The sequence below is a fragment of the Corvus moneduloides genome, chromosome 1 (assembly GCF_009650955.1).
Source record: "Corvus moneduloides isolate bCorMon1 chromosome 1, bCorMon1.pri, whole genome shotgun sequence".
Classification (NCBI taxonomy): Eukaryota; Metazoa; Chordata; class Aves; order Passeriformes; family Corvidae; genus Corvus; species Corvus moneduloides.
In genome coordinates, this window is record NC_045476.1 from 27574799 (window position 1) to 27587612 (window position 12814).

Consider the following 12814-nt stretch of genomic DNA (forward strand, 5'->3'; position numbering starts at 1 on the left):
CTGGCACAAGTCCCGTTGTACGGCCGGAGAACCTTAGGCACCTACTTATTCCCCTAGAAGTTTCCACCAAGTCAGTCACTCCCGGGTCCAAGCTCCTTTAACACTTTTCACCGGTTTGGGGGCTGCGGCATCACATGCAGTAGATCGGTTCTGCGGTTAGGGGACCTGCACCCCAGCTCGGCCTGAGCTGGGCTTGCTGGCACACACATCAGCTGTTCTGGGGTTACCATGCCCGTGCTTCTGAATGTGGTGCACGTTGACTTGCCATTGTGCTGCTCTCAACATCCTCCTCCCATCCATTCTTCATTCCTGTCTCAGTGTAGCAATCAACAGCAATAAACTGGTCCCAGACTGGTTTCATGTTTTTGATCTTATTTCTGAAATTACAACTTTAAGTCAAAACTGAAGGGTAATCATAACAAAACCCTCTGTCCTCCCCTGACGCTCAAGCGCCCCAAAATCTTCTAAATACAGGATCACACAGCACCAGTCACTCAAGGTTGGCAAAGTCATCCTTCCTAGATACCAAGCCCCAAATTCACTCCTGGCATTTATTTCTGTTGTTTGGCGAAGCGTGGAGTTCCCTGATATGGAGAGTAGGAATCCAGCTGCAAACACAGCAAAGCAATACAAAGAGAAACACTGGAACTCAATGCTCTTAGCCTGAGCCTGTATCCTTCTATACGGAACTGTCTTATGTTCATAGTACTTTTCATTGATTTTTCAGATTGGTACAAAACACAAATCAGAAGGTCTTCTACCTGCCGAAAGAAAATGTCTCATACATGTAGTAAGTCCAGCTGTGTTTCCTGAGACCTTGTATTTCTGACATCTGCTCAGTCCGACATGTACCTGACACATTTTCCTGTACTATTAAGAAGTGGATTTAACATACCAACTGCAGTAGTAGCAATGTTTAGTAAGAAATTGTGACCTATATAAGAGTAGGTACTTACTTAATTCTCACGTTAACATTATTTAAAAAGAAAAAATAATCACACAAAAAGCCCCAAACCCAAAACAAATGCAGAAAACCAAAGAAAACATATCACAGCAACCAAGGAAATTATTTTGTCTAAAAGATTACAGACAGCTTCTTATAATGCTGTTAAACTGGTGAAAGATCAAAACAAAATCTCAGTGTGCATAGGGCTCCCAAATTGTTTGAAGTAATTTTTCACGTCTTCAGAATTTCTCTTTCTGGCCAGTTTGGCTTCTGATTACACCACCTTAACAATGATTTAAAAAAAAAAAATCAGGAAAAGAGATAGTCTTAACTGATTAATCATGCATTTTCTTCACCAAAGGGTAACAAAGGTAGGAAGTATCAGCAGCACAAAGTGCATTTGGTTGCCTTTGGGCTAGGAGAGGGAGGGAGGACACTCTCTTGTGCCTCTTTGATCCTTGTTTTCTGATATAGTAGTAGAACCCTCGTCACCAAGCCCAGAAATGCTTTTTCATGCCAGTGGATGAGGAGAATGAAGATGTGTCCTTAGTCAGACAGCCCGCCTTTTCCTCCTCACTCAGTTGACCTGCATTGGCTTTGCCCCATGTAATGGCCTTGGACAACAGCCAAGGCTTTTTCACTGGCTGGTTTTATCAATGTATGTGTTGCTCTCCATCAACTAGATTTTGGAAAGCAATTAGCAGCAAACGATGAGGCTGTTCTCTCCATACTCTCTGTCTGTTGCATAACATTTTTTGTAATTAATACTTCAGAGAAAATTTCTCCATTAAGATGTGTTTCAAAGCAAGTTTTCCACTGTGTATTGCTCATGCTTTAGTTTGAAATAGATGATATTTAAAAATTAATAATCCTTTACTACAGTTTACCCTATTTTCTCCCTATTTTGTTGTTACTGTTTATTTGGTGTTATTTTAAAATGAAATTTCACTTCAGTTTCCCTCCTGAATAGCAGTCATTCATAGAAAAATGCTCCTAAGGGAGTGGTGATTTTTCAACATAAAATCTCTAAAGAGAAGGGGGAAAGTTAAGTATTAGTACAATGTTACAGTGCGGATACTGCAACACGATGTATCAAACAACGAGGCCCGTGGAAAAGAAATATATATAGACCGATTCTTGATAGATGTTTCAGAGAGATGTTTATTTCTCCAGCCGCATGGCCAGAGCTCTGCCGAGGAACTGAGGCAATCACGGGACCCGAGGGTCCTTGCCCCCGCAGGGGAACACAAAACAACCAATGGGGAACGAGGCTGACCAGGGGCTAGGGAAACCCTGCGTCTCCACCCCCAGGGTCCCTCTCCCAGGACTACATGGCAGGGGGAGGGCCCCAACATTTCACCCGTTTATTTTTAACAAAAAGAGATTTAAAACTTGACATGGAAAACAACTGGATAAACATGAGATAACAAGGACAGTTTCAAAACAAAACAAGCCACCCTCCTGAGTCTTTAAATGTCCAAACAGATTTTCTGGAACATCTTAAGGCTGACAGAAGGGAGACAGGACTCTCCGGGCATGCTTTGTGGGGAAACTGAGGCAGGAGAGGGTTTCTTCCATTTGTACCTGTTGGAACGCTAAACAAAAATAGTTAATTTCTTCCCTCCCCCTTTTCATCCCCCACTCAGCATTGGAAAGCGATTTTGGGGGAAACAATTGGCAAAGGCATGGTTTTGTGAGGGAAACCATGGGTGGAAAAATGGATTGGGAATACACTGGCAGTAACAGGATATAGGATAAAAGGAAAAGGTGGGATTAGGAGAGGGAGACTGTAGGGGGGGCTTATAATGGAGATATTGTCTAACATGACTACGATTTTTAGCATATATACTACCTTTTACAGAAACACCATCAGGCCCAGTGACCTCTGCTGCTTGTAACCCTTTTCTACCTTGCACAATTTTGAACTCCACCACCTCTCTATCTCCCAAGCTTGGGATACATTTTTCAGGGTTATTCTTTTTAATAGCAGTTCTATGAACGAGTATGTCTTCTTGGTTGTCACATCTTGTTATAAAACCGTAATTTTGTTTAACATTATAGCATTTTACTATTCCTAAAACCTTAGCTATGGTGATTTTTTTCCTTTTTCCGAGTGGCTGCTGTTTTCTGTCTCACTGCATTTTTGCTTTCTCTTTCACTTGCTCCTGTGTTGGAATTGTCAGGGCTGCTCGTGCTTGCGCGCTCTTCCCAGGGTCACATTTGGGGCTGCGCAGGCCGGGCTGGGCCGCGCTGCTCAGCTCCCTGCGCACCACCGCTTCTGCTCTCAGCTGTGCTGCCGCTGCCTGACGTCACACCCGCGTCTTGGCTGGGCCCCCGAGCAGCGGCCCCCCATGCCCTGCTCCAGCGTGTGTTTTGGCTAGGTGTGGCTCCGCTCCACCGCCGCCAGCTGCCGCCCGCGCGCTGCCCCTCTCGGTCGGGCGTTCACGGGGCTTGCCCCACCACGCACGGGAACTGCCTCACTGCTGCTCACAGAGCGCTCGCTCCACGTGGCCTGGGTCGCACGGACCCAAAGCAGGCTTCCCTTCGCCAGGACACAGCTGACATTGCTCAACAGTCTTGGTAATTAAATAATATTCACAAAAATATTTTTCCATCGGCATATATTTTGACTCCAGTATTAACTGTGTCCAAACGGTCTTCCAAAAGTCTTTGGTAAGAATCACATCCCAAGAAACATAGAAAAAGTTCTTAAACAACCATGCCAGGAAGTGTTTCAGTTCCTTTTGAGCTTGAATTAAGCTAAAATTTACAAATCGTTGTTCAAGAATCTTTTCAAGTTTAAGTTAAATGTCCATATGCAGCTCTGAGAGCCAAGAGTCTTTCCACGGTTCCTCCATAATCCAGAGAGAATATCCAAACCAGGGCGAGAAGAGAGACATCTAGAGTGGTTTTTACTCATGAAGTTTCTGTCCTTAGAGATTGGTGTCTTGCCCACATTATCCACCATTTGTTACAGTGCTGTCTTGGTTTGAAAGACAGGTGTCTTCTAAGGAAGGCAGCAGCCTCCCTTGGAATGGCAGATGCAACCCCCTTCCCTCCGAGTTATTATAGCTTTGAAATCGAGGGGCTTTTAGGCAAAGATGTGGGAAATAGGAATAACAGTTCTCTACTATTATATATATAACCAGTCAAACAAACAACAATAACTATGGCAGTAACAGCAAACAATCACAAATCCAGTCCCAGCCTTCTCGGCTGTCAGGCCCTTTCCCCTCGGGTGCAGTTCCGCTCGCAGCCGGCAGGGGCGCTGGCGGCTCCCTGTGAGCAGGGCAGGTGCGATGGTTTCCCCACAGCTGCAGGGGGCGCTCCGGAGCGAGCTCGGGGACCATGCAGCACCGGTGGCCTGGGAGCTTCACAAACCCCTGGGCAGCTGGCCCTGGTGTCCGACCGGACTCTCAGGAACAGCAGGCTGGAACGGCAGGCTGGAACGGCAGGCTGGAACAGCAGGCTGGAGCAGCAGGGACGAGCACAAATCTCTGATGGCAGGCGAGATGTATCCAAACGGAGAACCCCCCGGAGGTCTAGACAGGCAGGGTGAGCACAGCTACAGTGTAGCGAAGGCTCAAAGCAGCAGCGGGGCAGGGCGGCCACAGCCTGGCCTCCAGCGGGGCAGGGAAGGTGGGCCCCCGGGGATCCTGGGTTCTTTCTCCGCAGAAAGAGAAAACGGCTGCAAAGAACAAGCAGCTTCTCTCTCTCGAACCCAGAGAGCGACTGACCTCACACCCAGGTGAAACAAAAGAGCAGCCAGGCACACCCCACCCACAGTGGGTAGCTCTTTGTCTTCCTGAAGTACCCCAGCGATTTGTTGTCTTAGTAACAGTATGGGGGGAAAATTCCTTTAACAGAAAAAAACCCCTAGAACTCTTAAAACCCCAACAAGTGCGGATACTGCAACACGATGTATCAAACGAGGCCTGTGGAAAAGAAATATATATAGACCGATTCTTGATAGATGTTTCAGAGAGATGTTTATTTCTCCAGCCGCATGGCTGGAGGTTTGCCGAGGAACTGTTCAATCACAGGACCCGAGGGTCCTTGCCCCCGCAAGGGAACACAAAACAACCAATGGGGAATGAGGCTGACCAGGGGCTAGGGAAACCTTGTGTCTCCCCCCCAGGGTCCCTCTCCCAGGACTACATGGCAGGGGGAGGGCCCCAGCAGTACAACTATTATGTCACCACTTTTTCCAGCTGTTGATCCCTGTTCACCCAAAATGTTAGTCAGAAAAAGAAGAAATTGGGATAATTTCTGGCTCATTGACAACATGGTTTCTCATCACACATTTCTGCTATTCTAATCACTCTTTATTTGTGTCAAGCAGTAAAATTTAAAGATACTGGCCCATAGGAGTCAATTTTACAATATTGATGATAGAAAAAGTTGGCAGGTATTTTGCAGCTGTCTCCATTGCAATAATAATTGAAATACAGATATCAACGGCTGCAGCGTAACAAGTGACTTGCACCTCTACAAATCGCAGTATATGGACACTCACAATTCACACTACAGACATGGCAGATAAAAGACAAGCCTGTTAGAAGTGCATCACTTTAATATTCAGTGCAGTGGAAAATTGGAGCGGAAAATGAAACTGCAGGACAGCCTGGGAGTTGAAATTGCACTGTAGTGTGAATTTGGGGAGGCAGAATGTATGGACAAAAATACAATGCAAGTTGGGTCTAATAGAACAACAAACATGGGAAAGTAGTATGAGAAAATGAAAGGTTTCAGGTGTACAGGACCTGAATTTTAAATCTTCTTTTACATGTGACGACTTGGTACTATGCTTGTGGTTTAGGTCAGCATGTAATGGGCAGCAAAAGACTGTCTAAATTATCTGGGCAGTTTCTGTAGGTCTTGCTGACTTTTGGATGTGAGTCAGAGAGGGGAGAGCTTTCTGTCTCACATAAAAAGGAAAGTAAGGAACACAGTGGAAAACATGAATCAAAAGAAAAATGTTTTCATAAAATAAATGTAGTTCTAAATGCTGTAAAAATCTAGGAAAATTTTAATAAACATCTGAAATTAAAACCCATACATGTTCTATATTTTAATATTTAAACCCTTATTTTTAATTAAAATTCTTCTTATAAAGACAAATATAGTGGGGTTTTTTTTTTGTTTTTTTTTTACATTTTCCCTCACTGCCATTTTCCCTCACTACCTTCAGATCAACACCTCTCATCCAATAAGGTGCTAATGTATGTTGGACTGGTACTTACATTCCGGCACAGAACACCAGTTCCATCACTGGGAAGCATTTTATCTGAAAGGTGCTCTTTGATTTCAGCTTCAGTATTTGAATCTATCTGGCTTCACAGAGCTACATACAGGTAGGTGGTGTTCAGCAATGGCCTCACTTTGTTACTGTGGCATTCTGTCCTGCTGACTTCACTCAGCAAATTTCTGACACCCCAGGCTCTGAAACTACATAAAATGAGCTTTACATGAGAAAGTATCACTAATGAAGGGCTGCTTGTTCTGCTCACAGAACAAGCACCAGTGATGTTTCCATAGGAAATTCACTCCTGGATACCACCCACAGGACATGGATGTCCATGCTGGACTTCTGGGGGCGCGGGTTATGTTCCTTCCATCCTCCAAGTCCTCTTCCCTGAAAAAACAGGAATTAGAGAAATTAACTTCAAATAGAGAAAAAAAACTGCTAGAGAGAGAACTCCTGGAATTACTGCTGCCTTTGGGTGAATCTTTTCAGGTTTGAGGCAGTGCAAGTAGATAAGAAGACATGACAAGAGATCCAAAATCCTTTAGGATTGGCAGGTGAGGGTAGGAGGAGTGAATAATTATATATCACTTAGTTAATACCAGGCTTTTCTACTTTTTACACAGTTGATGTGATGTGTCAATAAAATACAAACTTAAGGAAAAGACTAGGTGATAAGAAGGACAAGATTTCTTGAGATCCAAGAATGAATTTCAGCATGGCCAGAGCTGCAGGGATCCACAGCTCCCTCCCTCCCTCAGTGAGGATAACTGGCAATTTGGACCTGTTGCAAAGGGGCCTGTACAAAGAAATTGGCTTTATGTTCATCATTTAGATGGCAACAATATCCTGATAGGCTGTGTATACAGTACTGATTCCAGCATTAGGAATGAATGCTGATGAGGATACTTGTACTCTGGTTGGCCTCCTCCTGATGCTCTTTGTAATTAAAAGCACAGTGAGCTGTATAGAAGATGAATTTTTGAGAATTCTATTGACAACATATGAGCTGTCCCACCTAAATAGGAAAGCCATCCACCCCCCTTAGCCAAAATTCAGGCTCCCTTGATCTATCTGAGGTCAGCATCAAAAGATCATTGAAAATTGCTTTTGAAAAATCTGAACTTAAGTGTGCTTGGCAGTTTCATCTTCTCAGTCAGAAGGACACAGGCCAGAACCAGAAATATCTTCCTTTTTAAGCATCAGGTAAAAAGGACAGAAAGTCTTTCTGTAGAACATCCTTTGGATCTTTCCTGAAAGAAAAGTCAGTCTCAGTTAAAAAGCTTATTTGTCCACATGCAATTTTCCATACCCCTCCTCTTCTCTTTCCCATGCACTATATTTACAAAATTCCTGGTATTTACAGTATTATCTAGAAATGCACACCTTTTGGTTTGCATAACAACAAAAATTAATATTGTGACAGTTGGTCTCTCTTCTTTCATTTTTCTTTAAAGCCATTCCAGCACAATCTTGCTGTCTCTTTGGGGAATGCCTCACCAGTGGTGAGTTTCTCTCTCAGGTTAGGCACTTGTGAAGGGGATTTGGCATGCATGGCATCAATTTGGTTCCCTAAATTACTCTTTGCTCATGAATTGGCTGCTAATGGCATTATGCACACATCACATAGCAGCATCTAGCCTCTCTGCTTTTATTCCTAGTGTAAATGCACATTTACACAGTGCCATTGCTTCCACCTCTTATATGGGCTAGAAGGAGGGATGTAGCAAAAAGATGTGCAGTCCTAATTCTGAAACATTTAAAATTTGGAGAAAAGTGACTAGCTGTATCTATTCTGTGTGTGCCCCTAATTTAGAAAGGCCATGAAATGCAAGATAATATATACATGCAAAATAATAAATACATTTATGTCATTATGAAGGTCATACAATTTTTTTTCTTCAAGAAGATAGATGCATGTAAAACATTGTGAGTTGATTGTGCTGGTTTAGTATCTGACATGTCATTTTCTATATCAGGAAATTTTTCCTCCTAGTCACTTGAAGCTAGACTATGGAGGTTGGAGGCCTCCTCTCCTGCAGCAGTTCTTCTTGCCTTGACCCTCACTGCTTTCAAGGAAGCAATAACAATTTAGAGCAACCAGGGATCTTCTTGCAGGGATGCAGAAGATGTCCTGCAAAAGCAGCACTGCCCAGCTCTCGCTACTAGTCCCAGATGCATCAGGCATATCCCAAAAAGCCATGGTCTGCAGGGAATAATGTGACTTCTGGCCGCAGGAGAGGCACGTGCATCATGAATACCATATAACATAGCAAAGAGCTAATCCAAACTTCAGAAAGGTGCCCCTGGAGTGCCTATCTGGAGACTGTCAAGTTGTAGGTTCTGCTGCTTTAAACCATGTAGGCAAAAGTCAGGTTTTAAACCTATGGACTCTCTAAAGACAACCTCAGCTTTTGATTATCAAAGATCCTTATTCAAATATCTCCACCATGCTTTCTCAGTACATGATTTGTTCTTCATTGAGCTAGATTTGTCCTGACTTCTTATTATGGTATCCCACAGTGGTAGAGAGGAGAAGGAGAGGAGAAGGATAGGAGAGGAGAAGGAGAGGAGAGGAGAGGAGAAGGAGAGGAGAGGAGAAGGAGAGGAGAGGAGAAGGAGAGAAGAGGAGAAGGAGAGGAGAGGAGAAGGAGAGGAGAGGAGAGGAGAGGAGAGGAGAGGAGAGGAGAGGAGAGGAGAGGAGAGGAGAGGAGAGGAGAGGAGAGGAGAGGAGAGGAGAGGAGAGGAGAGGAGAGGAGAGGAGAGGAGAGGAGAGGAGAGGAGAGGAGAGGAGAGGAGAGGAGAGGAGAGGAGAGGAGAGGAGAGGAGAGGAGAGGAGAGGAGAGGAGAGGAGAAGGATAGGAGGAGGATAGGAGAGGAGAAGGAGAGAAGAGGAGAAGGAGAGAAGAGGAGAAGGAGAGGAGAAGGATAGGAGAGGAGAAGGAGAGAAGAGGAGAAGGAGAGGAGAGGAGAAGGAGAGGAGAGGAGAGGAGAGGAGAGGAGAGGAGAGGAGAGGAGAGATTCAGCAGGCAGGAATTGTGCAGCAAGATTGATCTATTTAATTATTTTACAAACTCTTTTATAGACTTTTTTCTTCATAGTCTAATTGGTCAAAGGATCAGCCACCCCCTGGGATGACTGGCTAAAATCCTAAAACATCCATTGTCAAAATATTTTTCTACTGTACCATAAACAAAGCTCTGCAAGGTCGCAGGTGTTCATAGTTTATAGAACTCTGCTAATATCTTCTGTGAGAGAGAAAAGTATCTCACGGGACTGGAAAGAAGCAAGAAAAATTATTGCTAGCAGCAATATTGTATCCACAATTCCCCCTTTTTGTTTTATAAGATAACAATTCTACTAGGTATTAATCCTAAATAGAAATTTACATCAGTTATTAATTCTAAATATAGCCTTAAGGGCTTTAACTATCTGACTCCATAACAAGAAATTTAAAGTTCAGTCTCTGCTTGTGGAAGGGCAATCCACCTGACGGTGGACATCCTGGTCATCTTCAGAAGAATCATTACCTGATGATCTACATTCTGGTCACCATTTGGATGGTTGGCATTCTGGTCATCATTTGGAGGTTGCCTGTTCTGCCTCTGGTGCCGTAGGTCAGGGCGAACACATTTTGAAGGCAGCCACCGTACCCCGTATTTGTGAAAACGCAAGCATACCCACGACCCCAAATGATAAGCTCATGAGGGCCTTCCCAATGGTTAGTGAGTAAATTCCGTACCCAGACTTTTGCCCAGGGCAGTTGTGTCTCGCCTGAAGACTGCAGTGAGAGAAAATGATTCAAAATAACAGGATTATTTGAATTTTGTGGTACTATAAGGTGATTGATTGTATACAAAGCTTTTACTAGTTGGCTCTGTGGGGTTTCTCCATGCATTCCCCCTGTTTGTTTTTCCAAAACACACTTCAAGGTACCATGAGCACATTCGACAATAGCTTGGCCAGTAGGAGAATGTGGGATACCAAAGGTATGGTCTACACCCCGTAGGTGTAAGAACTGCTGCGTCTTCTCCAAGGCGTAGGCAGGACAATTATCGGTCTTCACAACAGCCGGCACGCCCAGGACTGAGAAAGCCAATTTCCAATGGGCAATGACATCACAGCCCTTCTCTCCAGTGTGAGCAGAAGCCCACATAGCTGAGGAGAAAGTGTCAATAGACACGTACACATATTTCAGCCGACCAAATTCTGGGATGTGAGTTACATCCGTTTGCCAAAGCTGCAAGGCTTTGAGGCCTCTGGGGTTTACCCTCAGTGGCAAAGGCACAGCGAGTCCCTGACAGTCAGCACAAGCGCTGACAATGTCACGCGCCTCGGTTGGCGTTAAATGAAACTGCTTCTGCAGGGTATGTGCACTTTGATGGAAGAAACCGTGCGATGCCTTGGCTTGTGCAATTTTGTCAGGCTGAGGCCCTACCCACGCAGGGTTGGCTAGCATGTCAGCCCTGGCATTGCCTTCAGTTGGAAACCCTGGTAAATCGGTGTGGCTTCGAATGTGCAGCATGTAATACGGGTGCACTCAAACCTGAATTGCAGACCACAAGGTTTGTAATAGTGAAAACAGAGTTGCATTGTTCACCTCCTTCAGAAATGAACAATCTAAGTGTTGGGTTATATCTGCTACGTAAGCAGAGTCAGTAACCAAATTCAAAGGTGTACTAGTTTGAAAACAAACTAGTGGGAGACACCAAGTCAGAATAACAATTGAATAGGGAAATAAAAAGAGGGGGGGGAAAAATATAAAGGCACTGGGTTAAACTGACAGAGTCAGGATACAACCGGAAACCCTGTTAATTAGGGTAGTGGTAGCAGTCCGGTACAATGGTGGCTGCAGTCCTCCTGAAGTGGTGATCCTGTAGAAAAAGGGTCTGCTCTTCCTCAGAAAGCCCAGTGGTGGCTATGTAGCTCCTGCCCTCTGGAAATCCAGTGGAAAGGTTGTCTCTGGTGTTCAGAATCTCAGATTATATCCAGGATGGAATGCTTGGTTCCTCCCTCTGGGTGGAGCATCTCACAGTGGGATGAGTCATGAGGCCAAGTGTTGATTAGGCTCATTAACAGAAGATGGTCCAGAGGGAGTTATCTCTGAGTCATGCGGCATGGCACTGATGGGCCATTAACAGAAAGATAGTCTGGGTGGAGGAGGCAAGGAAACACTGCCCCACCTGATTTCAACAGCTCATGAGGATGGTAATAGAATACACTGCAACCCAGGACAAAAGGTACCTGTGAGAATCGCTCAAAAGCCGTGGTAACAGCCCTTAATTCAACTAACTGAGCAGAGCCTGACTTGTGTTCCTTCAGCACCTGCCATTCCAATCCCTCCTTCCAGGTAACGATGGCTTTCCCAGTTTTCCCAGAACCATCTGTAAAGACGGTGGGTCCTTGCACTGGCACTCGACTATTTCTCGGCCGCAAGGAAAGTACGGTTGATTTTGCCAACTGCAGTAATTTATGGCTGGGCAGATGGTAAGTAATCTGCCCTGAAAAGTTTTGCAGCGCGCTTTGCAAAGGAGCACTATGGATAAGGCTCCACTCAAAGTATTCCCTTGAGACTGGAATGACAATTACTGCAGGATCTGCTGCTATCAGTTGCAAACACCATTGGCAGCATTTGATTATCAGAGAAGCAACCAATTCAAACACTGTGGTCACAGTCCTTTTTGGCTGGTGAGGCAAAAAGACCCATTCTAGGATATGCAGAGGATCAGGCCATTGTGCATTCCACTGGCCAATGATACCTGTAGGATGGAGGTCTGGAATAGTAATGAAAACAGTGATAGCAATGGAGGGATCCACTCGATAAACCTGACGAGTGGAAACAGCCCGTTGGACCTCCTGCAGCGCTCGTCACGCTTCCAGCATCAACTCCCAAGGTGAATTCAGATCGGGGTCCCCCTTTAAAATATTAAAGAGCTGAGAAAGTTGCTTTGTGGTTAGACCTAAATAAGATCGTAACCAATTGATGACACCCAGCAGCTTCTGAGCGTCATTCAAGGTTTTAATCTAATCCGGGAATTGCACCTCTTGGCGTTGGATAGTTTGGTCCAAAAGTTTTACTCCTAAATATTTCCAAGGAGGAAGCTGTTGAACTTTCTCTGGAGCTACCTCTAATCCATAGGCACGCAGAGCAGCGAGCAGCTGAGGCTGTATTCCCAGCAGCTCGTCCTGGGTGGACGCTGCCACCAGGATATCATCCATGTAATGGTAGCAGCATGCATCAGGAAACTGCTTGCGAACTCTGGATAAAGCTTGGGCAACATACCACTGACAGATAATTGGGCTGTTCCTCATCCCTTGAGGGAGGACTTTCCATTGGTATCTGTTAGCAGGTTCAGCATTGCTAATGGCAAGCACAGTAAAGGCAAATTTTGGTTTGTCATCAGGATGCAAAGGAATTGTGAAAAAACAATCCTTCAAATCAATGATCAGGATGTCCCACCCCGTTGGAATCATGGTGGGAGAGGGCATGCCAGGCTGCAATGCCCCCATACCTTCCATTACTGCATTAACTTTCCAGAGGTCCTGTAACAGTCTCCATTTCCCTGATTTCTTCTTAATTACGAAAGCAGGAGTATTCCAGGGGCTAGTAGAAGGTTCAAGGT